Genomic DNA, 25,567 nt, shown 5'->3' with positions numbered 1-25,567 from the left:
AGAATCAAGAGCCTTTGATCATCTCAGTGGGAGTACAGTGGGTTCCTCCAAGCAATGTCTCTGCTTGCTGGCTCTTTTACACAGCCTCTTAGCATTTCTCTGTCATTAAACATAAGTCTACTCTATCTCCTAGGTTTCCTAGGGAAATCATAAACTGAATGTTGTGGTTTCATTGTTAATAATAATATTGGTATTTTCATTTTGAAACTATTTAAAACCAAACTGACTCAGACTAAAGCTTCATAATATCCCACTGGACACTCAGTTGAAGAAAGGCTCCTGTCCTGAATGTGGGGGCAGGGAGAGGGCTTTGCCATTTGGGGTAAATTAGCTGGTTCTTTTCTACTCCTATCAGAGAACTCACCATGATATGTAATTGTCTATTTGTGTATCTGTCTACCCTACTAAACTGTCAACACTATGAGAACAGATACTTTATCTGCCTTGTTCACCATCGTTTATGGCAAATAGTACATGCATTCTAAATGGGGGTGATACCATTTCCAAGGGGGTGAAAAAAAATCTTAGACAATATAATGGCTCACATATCCATGGTACTAACATTTCATAGGAGAGGAATACAATTGGAAGGGAAATGTTGATACAGATAATAAATATGAGTTAACTAAGCACATAAATGAATGAATAACCCTAGCCCTTGCTTCCTGCAATTTTCCCATTTAGAAGCCAGTAGTTCATTCACTACAGCCATTTCCCACTCCTATTCACACCAATGAGTTTTGTGTATATTTGTTCAATAGTATCAAGCAAATGTAAACAGCCTTTTATCTGTCACTCTAGGTTAAGTTAGTTCATACTACGTTTTTTATGAATATCTTTCATTTCGTATCCTTGTTCTCAAGAGCAAAAATGCTTTCAACCATATCAGCTTATGATTATAATAAAGTTTCTTTTAGACTGGATCACCCTTTAAAAACAAGAAGTTTCACTGCTACACCTGAAAATTCAGATATGGATTTGACTTCTTTTTTTATTTTTTAGAACTGCCAAATAAATTTAAATTTTTGAAAAAGAGAAGTGCTTGAGCAGTACGTCTATGTATGTGAATCTAGATACTCCTGGTTCTTACAAATATTTATTTATATAATCTCTAGATTTGGGCTGGTATCACTCATAGAAATATAAAACTGTTAAGATTAAATAGAAGTCACAAAGTAGTATATTGAGAATGTTATAAATCTGATATACAATATTTGGAGAATAAAATTATCAATGATTTAATAAGCCATTACATATAAATATACATATTTATATATTTCTTAGAAGCTAAATTTGAATAAATAGTCCAATGCATACCAGGTAGTTATTGAACACATCGTGTTTCAAAAACAGAGGAAGAATGGCTAGTGACATCTAAACTTTATATGTACTTTTTGATATGTCACAATAGTTTCTATGATCTTTTTTTAAAGATTTTATTTATTTATTTATTTGAGAGAGAGAGAAAGAGAGCACAAGCCAAGGTAAGGGAGAGAGGAAAAGGGAGAAGCAGACCCCCCCCCCCACAAGCAGGGAGCCTCACATGGGGCTTGATCCCAGGACCCTGGGATAATGAACCTAGCTGAAGGCAGAGGCCTAACCAACTGAACCACCCCCGTGCACCTCTATGAATGATCTTACTCAGTTTGAAATACCGCAACCACCTTAGGAAAATATTATTAGCCCCTCCTTATAAGTTGATAAATAATGGTTCTGAAAAGTTAAGTGTTTTCCTAAGATAACACTGAGAGTGAGTAGTAAAAGGTAGATTAAAATGGAAGCACCTATGCCATTTCTTCTCTCATTTATCTTAGAAATGAATCCTCCAGTCCCTCACACTGATTTTTCCTAAACTGAGACTTGAGAAAAGTGCAGTTGTTATAACAATCTGAAAGAAAGATGTTTCGATTTGGTAATCAAGATTGTCCCTGACTCACTCATATCCTTCCCACATTTGCATTCATCGTCTAAAGAAAGGATTGATGTAGCAGAATACAAAGACCAGTTTAGTCGTGGTTGTTATTGGGTAATTTTTTTCAAGACTTTATTTGCTCATTTTTTAGGTTTCAACAAACTCGAGAGAGAGGTGTAGAGATTTCCCATACACTCCCTGTCCCCATACATGCATAGCCTTCCCCCCCCAAAACATCACTCATAAGAATCGTACATTTTTTACCAAGGATGAAACTACAGTAATGAATTGTATTTACCCAAAATCTAGAGTATACCTTATCTTAGTGTTGTATATTTTATGGAATGGAAAATAAAAGTAAGACATAAATCTGTCATTACTATATCATACGTAGTATTTTCATTGTTCTAAAAATTCTCTGTGCTCTGCCTATTCATCTCTCCTTGCCAATCCTAGAAACCACTGATCTTTTTATTGTCTCCATAGTTTTGTCTTTTCCAGACTGTCATATAGTTGGAATCATAAAGCAAGTTACATTTTCAGATTAGCTTCTTTCACTAGCTAATATGCATTCAGGTTGCCTCCATGTCTTTTCATGACTTCATAGTGCATTTCTTGTTAGCGCTAAATAATACTCCATTGTCTGGATGTACCAGAGTTTATTTATTCATTCACTTACTGAAGGACATCTTGGTTGCTTCCAAATTTTGGCAATTATGAAGAAAGCTGGTATAAATATCCTTGTGCAGGTTTTTGTGTGGACTTAAGTTTTCAGCTCCTTTGGGTAAATAACAAGGAATGTAGTTGCTGAATCATAAGGTAAAAGTATGTTTAGTTTTATAAGAAATCATCAAATTGTCCTCCAAAGTGGCTATACCATTTTGCATTCCCACCACAAATATATGAGAGTTCTTATTGCTCCACAACCTTACCCGTGGTTAGTAGTCTCAGTGTTCCAGATTTTGGACACTCTAATAGGTATGAAGTAGTGTCTCATTGTTGTTTTAATTTGTATTTCCCTGATGACATCTGATGTGGAGCATCTTTTCATATTCTCTTTTTCCATATGCACATCTTCTTTGGTGAGGTGTCCATTAAGGTCTTTAGCCCAGTTTTTAATCATGTTGTTGATTTTTTTCCTTATTGAGCCTTAAGAACAATTTGCATATTTGGGGTAAGCCTTCATTCAGATGTGTCTTTTGAAAATATTTTCTCCTGGTCTGTGGCTTATCTTCTAATTCTCTTGAAGTTCCTAATTTTAATGAAGTTCAGCTAACCAAATATTTCTTTCAGGGATTATATCTTTGGTGCTATATCTAAAAAAATCACCATAACCAAGTTGTCTAGATTTTCTCCTATGTTGTCTACTAGGAGTTTCAGAGGTTTTTGTTTTATATCCAAGTCTATGATCCATTTTGAGTTAATTTTGGGGAAGAGTATAATGTCTATGTCTAGATTCATTTCCTTGAGTGTGGACATCTAATCGTTTCAGCACCATTTGTTGAAGACACTATCTTGACTCCATTGCATTATCTGTGCTTCTTTGTTGACTGTATTTATGGGATTCTATTCCTGGGCTCTCTATTCTGTTCCATTGAGAGGACCATCCTCTCACCAATACACACTGTCTTGAGTACTATTGCTTCCTTATAGTAAGTTATGAAGTTGCTTGGCATCAGTCCTTGTTCTTGTTCAATATTGTGTAAGCTATTCTAGGTCTCTTGCCTACTCCATAAAACTTTTATTTTTTTTTTTTATTTTTTTTTTATTTTTATTTTTATTTTTTTTTTTAAAGATTTTATTTATTTATTTGACAGGCAGAGATTACAAGTAGGCAGAGAGGCAGGCAGAGAGAGAGAGAGAGGAGGAAGCAGGCTCCCTGCCGAGCAGAGAGCCTGATGCGGGGCTCGATCCCAGGACTCTGGGACCATGACCTGAGCCGAAGGCAGAGGCTTTAACCCACTGAGCCACCCAGGCGCCCTCCATAAAACTTTTAGAATCAGTTTGTTGAAAACCCTAAAATACCTGTTGTGATTTTGATGTGAATCATATTAATATACACATGTATAAAGTTAGGAAGAACTGACATCTTGACGATGTTGAATTTTTCTATCCATAAAATGGAATATCTCTTCACTTATTAGGTTCATTTGGTAGAATTTTGTAGTTTTCGGGGTGCCTGAGTGGCTCAGTGGGTTAAAGCCTCTGCCTTCAGCTCAGGTCATGATCCCAGGGTCCTGGGATGGAGCCCCGCATCGGACTCTCTGCTCAGCAGGAAGCCTGCTTCCCCCCCCCCCCGCCCTCTCTGTCTGCCTCTCTTGCCTACTTGTGATCTCTGTCTGTCAAATAAATAAATAAAAAGTCTAAAAAAAAAAGAATTTTGTAGTTTTCTTCATACAGTTTTTGTATATATTTCATTAGATTTATACCAACGTATCTAATTTGGGGAGGGTCACTAATTTAGATGATATTGTTATTTAATTTCAAATTCCACTTGTTCAAAGTATGTGGAAAAGCAATTTACCTTATAATCTGCAACTTTGTTATAATTGCTTAAGTCCAGTTTTATTGTCATATTGTCAATTCTTTTATATTTTTCTACCCAGACAATCATGCCATTAGCAAACAAAGACAGTTTTAAGTCTTCCTTCCCAATCTGTATGCCTTTTTTTTTTTTTTTGTCTAATTGCATTAGCAAGGCTTCCAGTATGATGTTGAAATTAGGGGTAAGAGACACCTTGCCTTGTGCCTGATTTAGTGGGAAAGATACAACTTTATCACCATTAAGTATAATGTTAGCTTGAGGATTTTTGAGGACAATCTTTGTCAAGTTTAAGAAGTTTCACTTTATTCCTACTTTAATGGAAGGTTATATTATGAATGGGTATTGGATTTTTGTCAAATCATTTTCTGTATCTATTGATATGATCATGTGATTTTTCTTTTTCAATCTGTAGATATGATGGATTACATTAACTGATTTATGAGTGGTGAACCAGACTTGCATATTAGGGATAATCCCACTTAGTTATGGTATATAATACTTTTCATACTCTTTTTTCAATTCTATTTGTTAATATTTTATTTGCATCTATGTTTATGAGAGATATTGGTCAGTAGTGTTTTGTAAACCTTTTTCTGATTTTAGAATTAAGTAATACTGGCCTCACTGAATGAGTTAGGAAGTACTCCTGCTCCCATCCTTTTCAGGAGATTGTAAAGAATTGGTATAATTTCTTCCTTAACTGTTCGGTAGTGTTTGTCAGTGTATCCATCTGGGTTTGGTACTTTCTGTTTTAGAACAAAACAAATTCTTAATTTTAAAATGTCATAATAACTTAGGGCATAAAAAAATTTGGAAGAGAATGTGTATTAGAAAATTTGCCTCTCCTCCTATTAACTGATTGATTCCTATTAATTAATTCCTACTAAGTTATATAAAAATTCTTGAGCTGCACTACCCAATATAGTAGCCACTAGTCACTTGTGGTTACTTAAATTTAAATTAATTAAAATTAATAAAATTCATACCCAGTTACTTAGTCACACTAACCACCTTTCAAATGTTCAATAGCCAAATTTGCATTGGCTACCATTTTGGATAGCACAAATGTAAATTTCCTTCATTACAGTAAATTCTACTGGAAAGCACTTCTCTGGAGACTGAGATGAGATTAAAAAAGAGGAAAGAGGATTAGGGTTTTAGCAACAAAGTAAGGCTTTAGTATGCGCCCCTGAAAAATGCTTGAGCCCTGTTAAACCACCCACCATGGGCGAAGACAATTAAGCTGAAAACTTTAGTGTCCTATACTTCTCATAGGTAGTGTCTAAGAAACAGCAAAATTCCAGAACTTTCCATGCCTCTTAATACCACAGAAGCACAAAATAACAATGACCGAGGGTATCCTCTTGGCAGATGGGCCTGAAATGATGTCACAGAATTCCCATGTGTATTGATACAGCCCAGACATTAGTAAAAAGTTATTTCTTCTAGACTCAAAGGTATACTTAAGAGTTTCCCGATATTCCAAGAGGACATCAAAATAATTGAGAGAAGGTGGACCCTGAAAGGCTTTGCAGTTGGGTAAATGGATGTACCTGTAGAGACTAATTACTGATGATTGCTCAGCCTCAGATAATTCAGTGAATGTCTGCACAGACAAAAGATAATGACAAAAGCCAGGTGCCACCTCTGAAACTAGTGTCAGGATATCTGTAATTTTTGTTACAATGGTTGAGCATGGACATTTTGATATTTTATGTGCAGCCAGCATTCTAATTTAGAATCTTCACTCCAGGAGTTGTCAGCTAGCATTATATCAAAAAAATCACTATCTACAGAGGTTGTTATTAACACTATAATTATTGTTATCTCTTATCACCCTAGATATTGAGTTAATAGGAGACTGTCAAAAATGGGTTTTCATTAGTGAAATTAGTGGTTTATTAATAGCATGGAGAATATTAGAAATATACTTTTTTGGTGACAGTAAATCTATTACAGGATGAGAATTGAATAAAATATTTTAAATATACTCTCATTGTTGCTTGCTTAGAGTCATTTTGGTACAGCCTGATTTAAATGCCAGGCAAGACACCTGAACAAACTTTGTACCAGCCTCTGTAGGTTAAATTAATCAGAGTTACTGATAAAGTGACTCTGGGAAAATTCACCAGAAATCAAAACAGGGTAGAAATGAGGAGTGAATATTATTTGGAGATGATTTTGTTTGGGTCTTTCAGGTCTCTGTGTGTCTTGGAACAGAGGTACTAACTGTCCTGAACTACCTTTTCAAAGTTTATCGTATTGGGAATAGTCTAGGATGACGAAGAAGGGTTTCTCCTTTGGACAGTTGGTAATGTTGCTTTTGTTTTGTTTTGTTTTGTTTTGTTTTTAAAGCAGTTAAATGTTTTGTTTTTAAAATTCTTTTAAAATTGTTTTGTTTTTAAAGCAGTTAAAGCGGTTTAATGACCAGTGGGTCTAATTCAGCCTGAAGCTTATTTTTGCAGGTCCTGTGAGTTAAAAATAGTTTTTGTTTTTTAATTGTTAGGGTCATAAAACAAGCAAACAAGCAAAAAGCAAAGAAGCTACTTAGACAACAAAGCCTAAAATACTTACTATTTGGCCCTTTATAACAAACACTTGCCAAAACTTTATCTACAACTTTGAAAGAAAAACTATCTTTCTCTAGAGCATAAAGTAGTCAGGCTTACTATTCAATGTAAGAAATTCAGACTTCTCTAAGCTCAGGCTTACTCTCCTATAATGTACCTGATTGTATATTCTGGCCCTCTTCATATAGCCCTATGGGAACTGGGGCTCAGAGAAACAGTGTAAATATTCTGGCTACTGCTACTGTTGTCAGTAATAACTATCCTTTGACTGTATACTACAAGAATATCATGTCTTCTGTCACTATTCACAAAACTGTGGAAGATTAACATGTGAGATGGCAAGTAGGATAAATCTCAGATCCTTCACAATTCTTGACACTTGCTGACAATAGAAAAGGTCATGGAATCATGCCATTGGACTATTATCACATCTGCTTTAGGGCACCTTTCCTATAAGTGGTAAGAACACACTGAAAAATGGAAAACAGAGAACCAGCACCCTGTGAAGCTTGCAAATCAGTTTTACAAACTGCATGTACCAGCTGACTATTAAAGGTTTAATAGATAGCCCTCCCTCACATGTGCTCACTCATGCTTGCTCTGTGTGTGTGTGTGTGTGTGTGTGTGTGTGTGTGTAGTGGAATCTGGTCTGAGAGTTACTTTGTTTTCAAACCCTGGAATTAAATTTCTTGGGAGTCATTATCTACAGAGAGGAAACTGGTTCAGGTCAATTTATAATATCTTGGCACCTTGTTAGCCTCCTATAATAAAGATGCAACTTTAGGAAATATGTCCGTTACCAAGAAGAGGGCTAAAAAAAAATTAAGTTCAATTATAGAAAAACTAAGAGTTTGTAGCTTAAGATAAGTTACTTGCTATAGCAGTTATTAGTGGCTGAGGAAATAAAGAAATGTACAGCTTTCAAGATAAAAATTGAAATGTTATTTGGACTTGTTACCTATATTGTTTTAACCCTCCAGGCATTTGTACTAATATAATTAATCAAAAGCTATTCCACAGAAGGTTATAAATGATCACACTTTAGAAACTTCAGGATGAGATTCTACAATTTCTTACAAGAATTGGAATGGTCAAAAGAGTTCATGCATGCTCTAAAATTTATGTTTTATCAGAAAATGTATAGAATGCAAATTACTAATAATTACTAAGTTAGGAAATTTAAATCAGAATGGAATTTTAAAACTATATATATAAACTATATAAATATTATATATAAACTATATACATACATATATATATAATCTCAAGATTATTGCTAGACTAAGGGATTTAAGGCAAATTTCACCTTAAATGATATAATGATTACATATGGGGGAACATGTTACTGACCTTTTAAAAATATTTGCCATCTCCTTTGTACTTTTAAAACGTTCAGTTAATTGTGCTTAGCAATATTCACATTAGAGTTTCCTGACTCTCTTGGACCATTTCTTGCTGCCCAGATTCCCTAATTTTTACTTGAGGTATACATTTTCAGTTATGAAACAGTGCTGGTCCTGGCATTAGTTAACAGCTGAAGGCATACTGCATACAATAAGAATATTAACTTTATTCTGTGTGCACTTGTTAAATCGTCAACATCATTCATCCTTTCTGAGTTTGTAGAACCTACCAGAACAGCGTACTAGAGCAAGAGTCATTTCCACAGATCCGTGTGGGGCCCTGTCAACACCAGGCAGAGGCTGCTGATGGCATGGATTCCAAAGGGAGCCATCTGGGACCCTTGGTGATGACTCAGAACTTTCCCCTTCTTTTTCTCTCATAACCCTTTTGTTTTTTCTGTTTTATTTCCTCCCTCTCCTCTCTGTCATGCAATGCATGTACCCACGTGCCCCACATACATGTATGAGCTGTCTTCCCTACTGATGATATTCACAACGTTTTTTACCCCGTACTATCAAAAACAGCACCTCCCGTTATGTGCATCACATATCTGAATGATTTACCAAAATCTCACTCTCCATTAAAAATGTCTTATAGTACTGAAGACACAGTAATGCTCAGAGAAGAGCTTTCAGAATGGACTCAGAGAGCAGCAGACAAAGCTCACGTGAGAGGAGACTCTGGAGGACGAGGGTCATTTCTACTGGATATTTATTTTGTACCCTATGCAGGTAAAATTTCTACCTAGGGGGCCCATGAATTAAATTTGTTCTGCTGCTTCTCAATGTCTAATCTGGGGGAAATTAATTCATTCTTTCACTACTCTGTGAGTGTTTTGTAATCAGCATCTTCTTTGCTCATGTTTCCCATAAACGCTACAGCATAGCCCAGTTTCTGCTGGCCACTCCAGTAATAGAGACAAGCATTAGGTCTTTTTCTAAACATGCTAAATATTGGCTCTGGATGCCTTTTCCAGAGGAATTCATATTCTTGGAGGAAGGAATTTTTTTAAGTATAGAATGCTGTAAACTATTCCCAGGCATACCAGACCCTGAACTCTAGGGAGATGTGGTCTGGAAGATTGAAAAGGCATGATATTACTTCCTCAACTTTACTTTTTGTTCCAGATGGAACTACTTAAATGAAGTCATAGCCTAATGTGCATGGAACAGACGCCAGGAGAAAGAAAAATAAACAACAGTGTTCCCATATATGTATCTTGTTTCTTATAGATGTATATATATGTACACACACACATACACACATACATATGTGTATGTATTTTTCCCTCTGAACAAGTATTAAATACTATATAGTATTATTTAGTATATTATTGTAGTATTGTATATTATATATAATATACTACATAATGTATGTAGTATATTATTGTAGTATTTAGTATATTTCTGGTATAATTCTTGTAATTTTCAAAATGCTTATACATACACACATATGTTCTCCCCAGTAATTCTATAAAGTAATTAAGATATTCATTATTATCCCCATTTTATAAGTGTGAAAGAATAAAATAATTTGCCTAAGACCACAGTTAACTAGCAACAGAGACAGAATTAAAATCTAGAATTCTAGATTCTTATTTTAATGCTCTGAACTCTATACTTTTAAGTTTGTTACTCAAAGAGGCCAGAGTATTTCTCTTACTTCTAATCGCATGCTGATTGCCAAAATATATAGCATACGAAACAAGATGTTTTCCTCATAGATCACTTCCACCCACCCTTTGGAAGGAAAGATATATTATCAATGACCAGGCCAGTCTGGTGAATAACTCTGTATGGGAATTTCATTTTCAAATACAGTTGCTGGAAGGAGGCTGTTAGCAGAGTAACTAAATCAATTCACCAGAACTTTCTTTGAATATAGGTTCTCTTATTGTATCATGAGAAATATGGGATGAGTGAAAATAAATGGTAATAAGAGGGGATGCTGCAGCAAAAAATTATTTATGTGCCAGCCCAGTCCTTAAATCTTGCTGTGTCCCTTTAAGAACAGAGGCATTGCCAAGCAGGTACCCCAAAGTCTTCATGGCTTAATAGCACTGGTCTCACTTTAAATCTGAGTCCCAGAAAATCATACTTCAATGGTAACAATCAGCAACATCTTATTTATTTAAACTTATCCATCATTGTTCTCGTTTTGTGGTCTTTGAAGAAATCTATTCGTAGAACATCACTGAAATAATAAATATTGCTGGGTTGATTCTTAAGTGATATCACCGTTAATTTCTACTCTTATCAAGGTGAGTTATTTCTACTACATGGTTTGAAAGAAAAAAAAACTGCCATTAGGTTTGAGCATTCTAAGCTTTGGCAGCTTGACCTGACTGAAGAGTTTAAAGAAGAGAGCCAGATCCTAAGTCTGGCCTATAACAAAGACAAATGAGCTAAAAATATATACAAATTAATTTATCCTTCCCACCATGCAATCTCTCTTTCCCCATATCACAAATGTTCAGCATGTCTCATTTTTTTCTCCTTCTACTTTATCTCTAAAGTGTGCCCTTTCCCTTCAATCTATAGTGAAATGATTGGTTCATCCTGGCTATATCTATTGTCTGAATTAGCACATCTTTCTTATTGATCTAAGAAAAGATCTTATTGATCTTTTTCGTCTAGTCAATCAAAATAGCAACTACGCTTTCATCGTCGTTCTTAAATAGGAATAGAAATATTTGAGAGAAGAGTTATAGGAAAATTAACAAATATTGAGTTAAAAATGCAATTGAATATATCATGCATGTGAAAAATCTCTGCCACCTGCCAGTTTGTAGTCAAAATAGTTCCCAGTGGAGAATCATGTGTCAGCTGAGTCTATGCATATAAACTAATAGGAAAAAAAAAAAAAAAAACTAAAGCAAATTTAACCAATTACCTTATTTTTTTAGACACTTATAATTAGATTTAACTTATATTTATTTGTGTCAAAATATGTAGAATCTTCAGGGTATCCACCAGGCATACCATTCTCCATTCCAGCACTTTTCCTGTTTGCAGACGAGCTATATAAGAACTTCTTTAGTGCACATGGATGACACATATGTTAATAATAAATACTAGCCTCTCCCTGCAAAGCAAGTTGTCCTTGAATTCAATGAGGAGAAGTTCACCCTTTTCGCAAGACAGAGAAGTTGAGAATTCTACCCAGGGCTTGTGAATGCCTAGTGAAGACTATGAAGTCCTTGACAAGTCCTTTCTATTATTTACAACACTCTAAGCTTTGCTATAGCACTTGCAAGAGAAGGTGAAAGGCAGTTAGTGAAGAAGGCTCATGGTTTTGCTTATCGGTTACTTGGGAGTCTTTTCTCCTACCAGAAATAATTGTCAGATGATAAACACATAAGATGCCACCTCAGAATGAATTTTATTTATTCTATAAAAAACACATTTTATTCAAAGCATACCAGATGTAATCCTTGGTACATTCAGTGTGAAGAGTTGAACTCTGTCACTATTGAGTATTTTAACATCACAAACCATTATGGGTTAAACAGCATTTTTTTTTATAAATTGTTGTATTATGTTGCATAATGGCCCCCCAATGACATCAAGTCCTCAACCTTGGAAATTGTAAATGTTTTACATTTTTTTTGTTTGTTTGTTTTGCAAAAGGGTCTCTGTGAATGTAATTAAGGATTTGAGATGAGATTGTTCTGAACTATCTATGGCCCTAAATGCCGTCACAAATATCCTCATAAGAGAGAGACATGGCAAAATTAGATGCACACAGAGAAGAAGTCTGTGTGGAATTGAGAGAGAGATTGCAATGATGCAATCACAAACTAAGGACTTCCAGCAGCCACTACAAGCCAAGAGACATGCCTGGAATTCTCCCTCAGAATCTCCAGAAGGAAACAACCCTGTCAACACCTTGATTTTGAACTTCTGGCCTCCAAAACTATGAAAGAAGTAACTTCTGTTTTTTTTTTAAGCCAAGTCTGTGGTAATTTGTTATGCCAGCCCCAGAAAACTAATATAGATATTTAGACCATAGTTCATGAATTTTTAAGAGAGCCATTCTTCTTATAAATGAAATGTATAAATTTTGTCACTAGAATACTATGCCTGTAGCATGTACTGCCCCATATTACAAAAGAAATAAAACTGGGGGGGGGGGGAGGGCAGGGGGAATTAAACATGAGATCAGGAAATCAGGAAGTTTCAAAGAACAAAATATGAAGACATGGGAATAAAAAAAGTAAAAATAAATTAAGAAATTCTAAAAATGCTTCTTAATGAAAGTAGAAATTAGTTGTTATGTCATTTCCTCCAGTCTTCCCTGAGGCTGCCCTTCAAATCCATTTACCTGACCCATCATGAAATGAAGTTTAATTCAGCTTTGTTTCTTATGGAGAGATAACATGCTTTTATTCAAAAAGTCAAATTTTGTGTGTTCTCTAAAGTGGAAAGGTAAATTTTATGGAGATTTCCTATAAATGTTAGTATCTTTAGATGTTAGTTTCTATTTTAATTTAGAAGAAACCAAGAAAGGAAGAGATAGAGAAAAGGAAGGAAGGAAAGGAGGGAGGGAGAAGAAAAGAAAAAAGAAGAGAAAAGAAAAGAAGAGGAAAGGAGAGAAAAGAGAAAAGAGGAGAAAAAGGAGAAAAGAAAAGAGAAAAAAGGGAGAGCAAAGGGAGGAAAGGAGAAACAATATTGTGTTAACATTCAGGCTGCCAAGAAAATCATTTTCTAATCAAATATTTCCTCTGGGCTAATCCTGGTAAAACTTAGAATTGGGTGAAATATTTCACTGGTACCCCCTCCTTATTTTTTTTAAATTTTTTCAATTTATTAATTTTCAGAAAAACAGTATTCATTATTTTTTCACCACACCCAGTGCTCCATGCAATCTGTGCCCTCTATAATACCCACCACCTGGTACCCCAACCTCCCACACCTCCGCCACTTCAAACCCCTCAGATTGTTTTTCAGAGTCCATAGTCTCTCATGGTTCACCTCCCCTCCCAATTTACCCCGACTTCCTTCTCCTCTCTAACACCCCTTTTCCGCCATGATATTTGTTATGCTCCACAAATAAGTGAAACCATATGATAATTGACTCTCTCTGCTTGACTTATTTCACTCAGCATAATCTCTTCCAGTCCCGTCCATGTTGCTACAAAAGTTGAGTATTCATCCTTTCTGATGGAGGCATAATACTCCATAGTGTATATGGACCACATCTTCCTTATCCATTCGTCCGTTGAAGGGCATCTTGGTTCTTTTATAGTTTGGCGACCGTGACCATTGCTGCTATAAACATTGGGGTACAGATGGCCCTTCTTTTCACAACATCTGTATCTTTGGGGTAAATACCCAGGAGTGCAATGGCAGGGTCATAGAGAAGTTCTATTTTTAATTTCTTGAGGAATCTCCACACTGTTCTCCAAAGAGGCTGCACCAACTTGCATTCCCACCAACAGTGTAAGAGGCTTCCCCTTTCTCCACATCCTCTCCAACACATGTTGTTTCCTGTTTTGTTAATTTTGGCCATTCTAACTGGTGTAAGGTGATATCTCAATGTGGTTTTAAATTGAATCTCCCTGAGGGCTAATGATGCTGAACATTTTTTCATGTGTCTGATAGCCATTTGTATGTCTTGATTGGAGAAGTGTCTGTTCATATCTTCTGCCCATTTTTTGATATGTTTGCCTGTTTCATGTGTGTTGAGTTTGAGGAGTTCATTATAGATCCTGGATATCAACCTTTTGTCTGTACTGTCATTTGCAAATATCTTCTACCATTCCGTGGGTTGCCTTTTTGGTTTTTTGACTGTTTCTTTTGCTGTGCAGAAGCTTTTGATTTTGATAAGATACCTGGGAATAAACTTAACCAAAGAGGTAAAGGATCTGTACTTGAGGAACTACAAAACACTCATGAAAGAAATTGAAGAAGACACAAAAAGATGGAAAACCATTCCATGCTCTTGGATTGGAAGAATAAACATTGTTAAAATGTCTATACTGCCTAGAGCAATATATACTTTTAATGCCATTCCGATCAAAATTCCACCGGTATTCTTCAAACAGCTGGAGAAAATAATCCAAAAATTTGTATGGAATCAGAAGAGACCCCGAATCACTAAGGAAATGTTGAAAAACAAAAATAAAGCTGGGGGCATCACGTTACCTGATTTCAAGCTTTATTACAAAGCTGTGATCACCAAGACAGCATGGTACTGGCATAAAAACAGACACATAGACCAGTGGAACAGAGTAGAGAGCCCAGATATGGACTCTCAACTCTATGGTCAATTAATCTTTGACAAAACAGGAAAAAATATACAGTGGAAAAAAGACAGTCTCTTCAATAAATAGTACTGGGAAAACTGGACAGCTATATGTAGAAGAATGAAACTCGACCATTCTCTTACACCGTACACAAAGATAAACTCAAAATGGATAAAAGACCTCAACGTGAGACAGGAATCCATCAGAATCCTAGAGGAGAACATAGGCAGTAATCTCTTCAATATCAGCCACAGCAACTTCTTTCAAGATATGTCTCCAAAGGCAAAGGAAACAAAAGTGAAAATAAACTTTTGGGACTTCATCAAAATCAAAAACCCCCTCCTTACTTTTGCTTCTACCTCACCTACCGAAATGAAGGAATGCATAACAAAAACACATTCACATCAATGCATTGAAGAATTAATATTTTAAATATCTATTAACTGAGAATTCTAGTTTATAACCCCAAATTCTTTTCTCCTCTTAGTAATGGTATTCCCAACTTTAAACTGGACATATGGCTGTTTAGAATAAAGACTACATTTTCCAAACTCCTTTATAGCTATATATGTGGCCACACAAGGAAGAGGAAAGTGTTCTTAAAGGGAACTTTTTTAGTTGCCGTTATGAAGAGAGATGTTATAATTTAATTTCCAACAGGTATCTTAGACCAGTGATAGAAGATGCATATGGTGGACAACAAAATCTAGACTGCAGAGAGTAAAAAATAGCACTAATAAGAATAGAACTAATAAGCTTTGATTTTTGATGCCATGACTTATCATGCCTTTCATGTCAACCTTTTAGCAAGGTGCCTGACACAAAACTAAGAGCTTATTACAAAATATGGAAAGAGACCAGATGTCCATCAACAGATGATAAAGAAGATGTGATGTTCATGCATACACACACACACAGAGAATATTACTCAGCCATCAAAAAGAATGAACTCTTGCCAGTTGCAATGAGGTGGATGGAACTAGAGGATATTAGGCTAAACAAAATAAGTCAATCACAGAGAGACAAATTACATGATTTTACTCATATGTGGAATGTAAGAAACAAAACAGATGAGTAGAGGGGAAAGGAAAGAAAAATAAAACAGGAAAACAGGGAGACAAAACACGAGACTCTTAACTACAAAGAATAAACTGTGGATTGCTGAAAGTGGGCAAATAGTGTACCTGAGTGATGGGCATTAAGAAAATACTGCGTATTTTATGCAACTGATGAGTTACTGAATACTACCTCTGAAACTAATAATAGAGCATATGTTAATTAATTGAATTTAAATTTTTAAAAAGTGCTTGTTAAATATTTTCTATCTTTATTAGTTTCATAATAGCTATTATTTATTGATTAATCACAAGGTACTAGATACTTTACTCATATAGTCCTCATGAGAATCCAGTAAGTTAGGTATTATTATGGCTCCATAGCTCAGGGGTTAGAGCGCTGGTCTTGTAGATGTTATTATCATCTTCATACTATACATGAGGAAATAAAAATTCTGAAAGATAAATTGCCCAAAGTCACAGAGCTAGTAATTGGCATATGAGACAATCTTATCGGAGCTCTCTGAATCCCAACTGAGTGTTCCTTTCTCTACATTATTCTGTCATATCATAAGATCATTGGTTTGCTGTCTCCAATCATTCCAAAGTTGTTCTAAGGTTTTATTTCTTTTCAAAATATAATAGTTCTACAGAGCATAAAGGGAATAAATGCACTGAAGCAGATAGTATGTTGCATTATAAAGACAAAAATAAAAATAATAAATAAAACAAAATGGGATCTATAGGGAAAAGAATATTTTGGATGATATTTCTGGTATTTCCTGCTCTTAATCACACAGGAAATATCTTTTTCATTTTTTTTCCTAAGCCCATACTTACCCTCAAGATTCCAGCAAGTCAATTTCAGACGGGAGGTAACAGTTAGAGGCCTACAGAGGAAAATAAAAATACAAGAAAGAAAGAAAGAGAGAGAGAGAAGGAAACACTTATTGCATTTAGAAAGCTTGTAAAATTCCTCAGTATGAGAAGGTTTTAAAGGAATTTTTGAAATATCCAATAGTTTCCTCCTTGTTGTTCTGTAATATGAAACAATTTGACTGCCATTCTGAGAAAAGCTCTATTTAACTTTTATTGTGAAAGTAATGTATTATCAAATATTTTAAAAATTCTGATCACAAATAATATTGTGACATTAGAAAATAGAACATAATCTTCTAGACTAATTGGAAGGCAGAAATATGTTCAAATTACAATCTAATTCCATCTTTTATTCCAATGCAAATTCTTTTTGTAAATTGTGAGCTGCATGTAGTGTCGTTAAGAGTATTTAAGAACTAGATGAACAAAAAGAATTTGCTAATATTAACTTTAGATCACATCTTAGAGCTCTTTATTTAATCACCATCTACTCAATAATTTGGATAAGGAACATACCAAATTTGTGAGTGATATGCAAGTAGAAAGGATAAGTGCTATATTAGATGTTGTATAAATTGGCTTTTGTTGTATAAAAATCAGCTAATACTTTGTGACTTAAAACAGCAAGCACTTATTAGCTCATACTTCTATGATTTAATGGTCTGGTCTGGGCTGGGTTCAGGCAATCTGATGACTTAGTCTGAGCTTTACACATCTTGGCAGAGGCTCATTTATGTGTGCACGATCAAGTGCAGCTTGGATTGGACTGAAGTTGTCTCAGTTCTCCACATGACTTTCATCCTCTAGCAGGCTAGCTTGGACTTGTTACTTTGGGCTCTCATGATTCCAAGAGAAGAAAAAGAAAAGACAAGCTACTATAATAATTTCAGGTGGCTGCAGTTTCACATGTCCTATTGTTCCATTGGCTAAAAGGAATCATATGGCAAAGCTCAGAGTCAATATAGAAGGAATTAACAAAGTCCAGGAATAAAGAGAAGTACAAATACTTTGGGAACCATTACTGCATGAATCTAACCAAATGATAAATAATAATTATTTTAAATGGCAAGAATAGTGGACCAAATATACAAGGACAAATCTTATAGGGATATATATTATAAATATATAATCTAGCACTCACATTCAAGACACCCCTATATAGGTAGAGAATGAAGGAAAGCTGATTTCATTTCCTAGTGACAAAGTCTTAGGAATCTTGGTTGGTTACAAGTTTGATATACATCAGCAATGTGGACTGACTCAAAAGAAAGAGAGCAGATAATGTAATCGTAAGTAACATTCCTCTAAGTAGAGATGTTAAACCAATAGAGCCAATAGTCTCCCAGGATTTTGCACTGGTCATAGTTCACCTGTTCTTGGTACAATAAATGACAAGGGAAAGTAGAATACAAAGTGCTGGGAATGCAATATACAAATGTTTTGAAAGATTATGAGAATGTTCAGTCTATAAAAAAGAAGATTTAAGACTTACAGGCAGTGTGATGATAGTGTTCTTCAAATTCTTTAGGAGAAATATTACATAGAAATAGAATTAGATGTACTCCCCATGGCTATGGAAGGAAAAGGCAGTGCGTACGTACAAACTAGAGGAAGACAAATGTAGACACAGTGGTAGAAAAAACTCCACAATTATTAGAGGTGTACTTGCCAGATAGTTCACCTTCTTTCACTAGAAGTGTGCAAGCAGAGTGGAAAAGGTTATGATCAGGAAGAAGCTAGGCAGGGCGTTCTGCAGCAGTGACTTCCCAACCTAGCTGTGCATCAGAATCACCTGTGGAGCTTTGTAAATTCCACACTGTACCTCTGGTATGCAGTCTGGACAACTCTACTTTAAACTTCCTTACCAGGGATCTGATATGTGACGAGATTTGGGAGCCATTGCTCTAAGGTGGAGGTAGCACGCTATGGGCTGACACCAGTTTTTTATGGCTATAGAGCTAAGAACGACTTTTACCTTAATATTCTGGTCATCTGAAAATTACATAAAATTCAAATGTCAGAGTCCATAAATAAAGCTTTACCGGAATACAACCAAGTCCATTCTTTGTATTTTGGGTATAACACTGCAACTGTGAAGTTGAGTAGTTGTCACAAAGACCATATGTGGCACACAAACTCTAAAACAGTTATTACCTGGCACTTTATGGAAAAACTTGGCCAATAGCGATTCTAAGATTTTACTCTCAAAAGTGTGTTATCACCAGGAAACTTGTCAGAAGTGTCTAATCTCAGATCTCACTCCAGACCCACTGAGAAACTGCATTTTAAAAGATGCACAGGTTATTAGTATTCAAATTAAACTTTTAGAAACACTGCTCTGAGGTGTTGATCGATTCTATTTATTTATTTATTTATTTATTTGAGAGAGAGAGGGAGAGCACAGAGGGAGAGTGAGAAGAAGCAGCTCCCTACTGAGCAAGAAGCCTGATGTAGGACTCAATCCTAGGACCCTGAGATCATTACCTGAGCCAAAGGCAGATGCTTAACTGACTGAGCCACCCAGGTGCCCAGGTGTTGATTAATTCGAAATCTCTTTAAATCCGTATACATGTAAACTCCATGCTACATTGTTTACATTAATTGTTAAGTGGAAACAATGAGTTATTACTTAATCTGATGCTCTCCTTTAAGTGCCAGATTCAAAATAGCGCTTAAATGATTTGAAAATCCACTGGTTAAATGGAAGTGTACAAGGTCCTTTCAGTCACATGGAGAAAATGTTGGGATTGTCTTCCAAGCACACAAATAACATTTTCCAATAAAAGGAGCCAGAGGTCCTTGGAGAAATGAGTGATTCCAGGGTTGGGGCAGGTAATACACGAGATGGGATGAGCCTGGAGCCTCTTGTAGTGCCAGAAAGTAAGGAAGTGATCACATCCAAAACAATGAGAATGTGTCAAAAGGAAACCAAAGACAACTCAGAGTGTTCCCAAAGGCCAACACGAGAACAATTTGAACACTAAAATACACAAGGCAGTATTAGATTATAATCCAAAGTATAAATATTTATGCATAAATCCATGTTGGGATAAATAAATGATTGAACAAATAAACAAGAAAGAGAAGAGACAAGTCTCCTATACAGAAGAATTGCAAATAAAATCTATGGACTCTGCCCCCAAAGAAGTGTAGCACAACTGCCTACCTATTAAATATCAGCTGTGCATAGTCACTTCTTTACAAAAAAATACAGTTTGGAAAAGTGCACTCCTTCTAAAAGTTACAAGGGAGAAATATGACAAACACAGCCCAAACCAGGTGATTAAGGTTTACATCAACAGTGGTAATTTACACTGACAGCATGTGCCCTTGGTATGATGTGATGAAAATGGCACTGACCTCTGTAAATCCATAACTGAAGTCTGAGTTTAAAAAAAAAAAAAGTCTTAAATGGAAGAGATTTTACAAAATATCTATGTAGTACTACTCAAAACTGTCAAGGTCATCAAACCAAAGAGTCTGACAAACTGTCACAGTCTAGAAGAGCCCAAGGAGACATGAGAACTAAACATAATTTAGTTTAGATGGAATCTTGGAAGAGGAAAAGATCAGTAGGTAAAAACTAAGGAAAATCTGAGTAAAGGATTGACTGTTATTAATAATAAGATTGATTAATCATAACAAATATACCACACTAATGTTAGATGCTAATGATAAGTAAAACTGATATAGGGTACATGGGAACCTCATAATGCTTGTGTAAATCTAAAACAATTCTAAAATTAAAAATTTGTGTAGAATAATAGGGTCATCTTGGGCTTTGGCCTCTAATTTTTATATTTTCAGGTCTTTAAGAAGTTTCCTAACACATTCTCTCTAGAATCCCTTTTGGAATTAGGTTAACTATAAATCATAAATTATAAATTAAATAATTAAGTCAGGCCCATAGCCACATCCTGGTACACTGTCTGGTTATTTCTTCATGACACAAACCCTTTTAATATGACTGAATGGCTGAAGGATTTATCATTGTTCTACCAACATGGCTAGTCTAACCAGACTAAGTCCTAGCTGGATTTCTGTTCAGAAGCAGGAATGGAGACCCGTGTGGTCTGAATGTAGGTTGAAGTCATGAAGTGATTCTTACACATGGAGAGGCAGAATTTTGACCTTCAAGCTTTTTGGAAATGCCTAATGGCTGAGAGCTGTAGGGGAGACTCAGCAGGATTGAGGAATGTGAATGAAGTCTGCCTTTTTGTAGGCAGTTGTTGCTGGCAAAGGATACCAGTTACTTATGAGGAAATGTAAGGAAATATTTATAACATAAGCAGTTCTTATAAACATCCCTCTTACAATCCTCAGAAACAGTCATTGTACCAAGAAGGCATTGTGAAAAACCAAAAAAAAAAAAAAAAAAAAAAATTTGTTTTTAAGCTGTTGGAACATCTGTGGTCTCTGGAGAAAGCAATGTTGCTGTGAAATGTAGAAAGAGAGGTTGCCCTGGGGCATATTCTCAACTTGCCATGGCTTCAGTAGATGGGGACACCTCCCTGGATAAACAAACTATATGCACATGACCAGAATTTTTAAGTTAATCTGTTACATTCTTAAAATTCCACCAATTTATCTCATTATGAAATGTAAATCTATCTGGCAACCTTGTGAATCTTTGCCTTTAACTCTTTGTGAGGATTGCTACCCTGCTAATACCTGAGAGGGGGTGGCTGTGCTGAGGACAGAGCCATTTCCTTTGACAGGAGAGACTCTTTGGCATGGTGCAAGTTCAAGAAACATTAAAGAGACCATAAAGCTAAGTGATTTACAATGCAATTCCAAATAAATTTTAGAATCAGTTTGTGGATTATTTTTTTAATACAGTCTTGCTGGACTCTTGATTGCAGTCCTGTCAACTCTATAGATGAATTTAAGGAGAATTAACATCTTAACAATATTGTGTCTGCCAAACCAGGAACATGGTATGTTTCTCTCCATTTGTTTAGGTTCTCATTAATGTCTCTCAGCAATGTTGTATAGTTTTCAGTGCATAGGTTTAACACCTGTTTTTTTGTTTTGGGTTTTTTTTTTTTTTAAGATTTTATTGATTTATTTAGAGAGAGGAGAGACAGAGAGCATAAGAAGAGGGAGGGGCAAAGGGAGAGAGAGCGAATTTCAGGCAGACTCCTACTGAGCATAGAGCCCAACTACAGGGCTCAATCTCACAACCCTGAGATCATGACCTGAACCAAAATCAAAATTCCAGTACTTAAAAGACTTAGCCACCCAGGATTTATGACCTGCTTTATTAAACTTATTTTTAACTATTTCATGGGTTTTGATGCTTATAAATTTTTAAAAATTTTATTTTCCAATTGTTTATTGCTAATATGTAGAAATACAATTGCTTTTGTGTTTAGTGTATTGACCTTGTATTCTGAGACCTTGCTAGATTCCCTTATTAATTTTAGCATGTTTTTTGTAGGTTTCTTAGGATTCTGTATTACATGACTATGTGGTCTGGAAATAAAGATAGCAGAGCTATTTCCTTTCCAACTTCTGTGTCATTTGTTTTTCTTATCTTATTGTACTGGCCAGGAATAAAAGTATAATATTGAAATAGAAGTGAGAACAGACATCCTTGCCTTGGTCCCAATTCTAGAAATAAGCATTCAAGCTTTCACCATTAAATATCTTGTCAGTTGCTATTTTATTAAGTGGCTTTTATCAGATTAAGGAGGTTTCATTCTATTCCCAGCTTGATCAGAAATTTTTATCATGAATAGGAATTGGATATTGTTCCTTTTTTGCATCTATTGAGATGATCACATGGTTTTTTCATCTTTATTCCTGTTAATAGGTTCATTAAACAGAGTGATTTTCAAATGTTAAATCAACCTTGTAATCTGGAAACAAATCACAACTCGTAACATTATTATTACTACTATTATATGTTGCTGAATTTAATTTATTACTATCAAAGACTTTTCTCTGTGTTCCTGAGAAACATTAACTTATAGTTAGCATTCTTATAATGTGTAGGTCTGATCTTGGTATCAAAGAAATGTTAGCTTCAAATAAAGGGTTAGGAAGTATTATCTCTTTTTTATTTTCTAAAAGGAAGTTTGTATGCAGTTGGTATTTTTTTCCTTTGATATTTGATAGAACTCAGAAATAAGATCATCTGCTGCTGTGGTGCTTTTTTAAAAAATATTTTTAAAAACAAATTAAATTCTGAAATTTAAAAACAAATTAATTAAAAAATTTTAAAGTGATTAACACCATTTGGATTTTCTATTTCCTCAAGTTCATTTTTGTAACTTGTGTCTTTGAAAGTATTTGTTAATTTCATGTAAACTGTCAAATGCATTGGCATAGTTATTCATAATATTTATTTGTTATTCCAATATATCCAGAATCAATATGTATATTCCCTCATTTATGCCTGGTATTAGTAATTTTTCTCTCTCTCTCTCTCTCTCTCTCTCTCTCTTTCTCTCCCACATCTCCCTTGAGTCTAGATTTGTATTAGTTATTGATCTTTCAAACAACAAGCTCTTGGGTTTATTGCTATTATTTATTATTTCCCATGTCCTATTTCATTGATTTCTGCTTGCCTTTTATTTCATTTTTAAATTTTTTATTTAAATAAAGTTTGAATTTAACTTATTATTTTTCTAGTTTCTGGACATGGAAAACATAGGTCACTGATTTTTAGATCTATCTTCTAACATAAACATGACAAGCATGTAAATCTAAAATATCTTTTTGAGCACTGCTGTAGCTTTGCTCCACATATTTTAATCTTATATTTTCATTATTATTAATTCCAAATCTTTTAAATTTCCCTTATTATTTTTCTCTTTCACCTACAAATTATTATTTAGAAGTACACTCATTAATGTCTATTTATTTGCCAATTTTCTGGATGTCTTTCTGTTTTATTTCTAGTTTAACTCCACGATAATTTATTAGAAAACATACTTTCTATGTTTCCAGACATTCTGAATTTAGTGAAATTTGTTTTATGTTTCAGGATATGGTCTATCTCAGCAAAATTTCCCTGAGTACTGAAAAAGAATATGTACTCTGCTGCTTAGTATTCTAGAAAGATCAACTTGGTCAAGATGGTTGACACTATTGCTCACTATATTCTTACTGATTTTCAGTCTACTAATTTATAAATCACTTAGAGAACAGTGTGGAAATCTTCAACTATAATAATGGATTTGTTTATTTCTCCTTTCAATTATGTCAGTTTTACTACATGAATTTGAATATTATTTTATGTGTGTATTTATAAGTAGCTAAACTTTTAGATGAATTCACTTTTATTATTATTTTCTTTATTATTGGAAATATTCCTTTTTCTGAAGTCTATTCCATCTGATATTAATATAACCATTCCAGTTTTCCTTTGATTAGTGTTTGCATGATATATTTTTTTCATCCTTTTAATTGATCTTTGTCTTTATATTTAAAGTGGCTTTCATGTAGACAGCATATAATTGGGTTTTGTTTTTTAACCAATTTGGTAAGCTAAGCCTTTTAAATTGTAACACCATTTATATTTGATGTAATTATACCAATGTGGTTGGATTTAAGTCCAGCAGCTTGTTAAATGTTTGTTATTTACCTGCTTTATGTCCTCTCTTTCTTCTTTTCCTGCCTTCTTTTGGTTAATGGAGCAATTTTTAGTATTATATTTTATCTCCATTATTGGCTTATTGATTGATTGATTACCTTGTGATTGCCCTAGAATTTACAATATGTATCTTTAACTCTTTACAATCTATCTTCATGTTCTATTTTTACTACTGTTAATACCAAAACCTTATATCTTCCCCATCTTTTTTGATAGTGTTGTCATACATTATACTTCTATTTATGCTTTGAAGCCCCAGATCCACTGTTACTATTTTGCTTTAAACAATTTTTTTTAAAGATTTTATTTATTTATTTGAGAGAGAGTGAGAGAGAGAAAGCATGACCTGGGTGAAGGGAGCAGGGAGCCAGATGGAGGGCTCAATCATGGAACTCCAGGATCACGACCGGAGCCAAAAGTAGACACTTAACAAACTGAGCCACTCAGGCACCCCTAAACAAGTATCTGCTAAAGAGATTTTAAGATGAAGAAAAATATTTTATATTTATTCATATATTTACCACTTGGGGAACACTATTTTCTGCGTAGGTCCAAGTTTCCATTTGATATCACTTCCATCAGAAGAAATTCCTTTCTTGTAGTACAGATATAACAGTGACAAGTTCTCACAACTTTTGTTTCCCTAAAAGTATCTCTATGTTTTTCATTTTATTTATTCCACTTTGAAAGATGGTTTTTCCGGCTATAGAATTCTAAGCTAACATTTTTCCTTTCTACAGTTTAAAAGATATTGTTCTATTGTATTCTGTTCTGCAATGTTACTTCCTAGATGTCAGACTATTTTTCATTTTTTTTTTTTTAAATAAAGACATGTTTTTTCTCCCTTGTATGGCATGTGCCTTCTGTCTATGGCTACCTTTGAGACTTTTCCTTTATTACTGGTTTCTAATGATTTGAATGTTGTATACCTTAGTTTGTTTTGTTTGTGTTTATCCTCCTTGGGGTTCATTGAGCTTCTTTGATCTATGGCTTACAATTTCATTCAATTCAGGAAATTTTTGGTAAATTTCTTTAAGTATGTTCCTGCCCTCTCCTTCTGGAAAGATTGCAGCTATACAACTATTAGACATTCTAATGTTGTCCCATAGATCACTGTGAATTTTTCTTAAGTTACTGTTTTTACTCTCTGTGCTTCAGTTGTATACTTTTTCTTACTATGCCTTTGATTCAACAATCTTTTTACTTCAGTACCTAATCTCTTATTTATTTCACTGTCAAATCTTATTTTCTGATGTTGTATTTTCAGCCTTGGAGATTCCATTTATTTCTTTATTTATGCTTTCTACTTCTCATTATTTTAAAGTTTTGTCTTAATCACTAAACATAACTCAGTT

Source organism: Mustela lutreola, chromosome 6, assembly GCF_030435805.1.
Source record: "Mustela lutreola isolate mMusLut2 chromosome 6, mMusLut2.pri, whole genome shotgun sequence".
NCBI classification, from domain to species: Eukaryota; Metazoa; Chordata; class Mammalia; order Carnivora; family Mustelidae; genus Mustela; species Mustela lutreola.
Note: the sequence above shows the minus strand (reverse complement) of the source record.